Source organism: Chrysochloris asiatica, unplaced genomic scaffold (assembly GCF_000296735.1).
Source record: "Chrysochloris asiatica unplaced genomic scaffold, ChrAsi1.0 scaffold00179, whole genome shotgun sequence".
Taxonomy (NCBI): domain Eukaryota; kingdom Metazoa; phylum Chordata; class Mammalia; order Afrosoricida; family Chrysochloridae; genus Chrysochloris; species Chrysochloris asiatica.
The window spans coordinates 1,896,156-1,897,880 of NW_006408697.1; positions in this window are offsets into that span (position 1 = coordinate 1,896,156).

Genomic DNA, 1,725 nt, shown 5'->3' on the forward strand with positions numbered 1-1,725 from the left:
ATTTCATAGCCGTAGGTCCCACGTACAAAGTTATTGTTTGCAGTCTGTACAATGGGATCAGACCGTTGTGATCCAGAGAGTTTTCATTGGCTTATTTTTTATTTAGATCATCAGGCCTTGTTTCCTAGTCTGGCTTAGTCTGGAAGCTCTGTTGACACACAGTCAGCATCCTAGCAACACAGATGCTGATGGCTATGCATGAGGCGCCTTGGCCGGAATCAAACCCCACTGACTCACCACTCTCCTCAGGTAGCAGATGGTGATGGGTAACACAAGTGTCCGAGCAGACCAGGGATGATTCCATAGCAGCATTGGACTTCAGAGTTGAAAGGCTGACTTGAAAGCGCAGCAGAGCAGCTTCATTACCTTGAAGTATCATTAGCATGGTAAGAGGAGAGGGCTTAGCTCATAGTTTCTCATTTAATTCTCATTTGATAATTAAAACAGATAGCATCTAACTAGAAAGTCAACAATAACCCTCAAAAGGACAACAGTCTTGTGGGGAGGGATCCACATCATGGTCCTCAAAGCGCCCCATTTCCCAGAGTCTGGGGTTTGTTAACATTTATTGTACAGAGGAACGAGTGCTGGACTAAGTGATTGAATGACTATCCCTGGAGCAGGATTTGCATGGGGTTGTCTGGAGGACACATGTGCTCTCGACTCATTTTGAGTGAGGAGAAAAGACCACACAGAAGGGGCAGAGTAGGGCAGCAAAGCCCACCCTGCCCCTTCCGCAGTGCAGCCCCTAGAGGAGCTGGGAAAGATAGCAGCATTTGGAGAATAACAGTTAGGTACAATGAAGAACTTCAATAATCTGCACACAGATTTCCAGAATGCCTCAACTAGATCAGATGCTGATGAGGTTTTGCATAAGAATAACGTGCTTTAGAGACCTCAAGGAAAGGAAATATATTGGGCTGCTCACCCAACTGTGAAGAGCAGCTCTGAGTAATAGTAATCACAATACAATTAAATTCACTATGCTGTAGAGAGAGCAAGCCAATTCCACCAGAAAATAGAGCCTTGTCAATGAAGCAAGCAGTCGTAAAAATAAAAGCAAATATCTTACAGAAAATCATGATCTTGGAATACCTTATTAAAAGCACAGGAAGAATGTAAGAGGCACAACGTAAATCAAGACGGAAACCCAATATGATTAGATGGCAGCGTGTTTTCCTAAAAGCCAACAACAAGGGAAAACAAGAACTAGCAAATAATACTTGTACTCTGGATGAACTAATGGACACTATGATAAAATGTGGCCCACAGATTTGTGCAAATATGTTAGGTGCCATTGAGTCGGTACGAACCCATAGTGACCTTATGCACAGCAGAATGAAACACTGCCCGATCCTGGACCAATCTCACTATTGTTGCCACGCTTGAGTTCATCAATGCTGCCACCTGGCCAATCCATCTCGTTGGGGGTCTTCCTCGTTTCCTCTGACCCTCCACCTAATCAAACATGATACCTTCTCCAGTGACTGGTCCCTCCTGACAATATGTCCAAAGTATGAGGGACAAAGTTTGGTCATGTTGGCCTCTAAGGAGCACTCTGACTGCACTTCTTCCAAAATGGATCTATTGGTTTTTTTTCGCAGTCCATGGCACTTTCAGTATTCTCTTCCAACACCACAACTCAAAGGCATCAATTCTTCTACGATCTTCCTTATTCACTGTCCAGCTTTCGCATCCATATGAGGTTATTGAAAATACCATGGC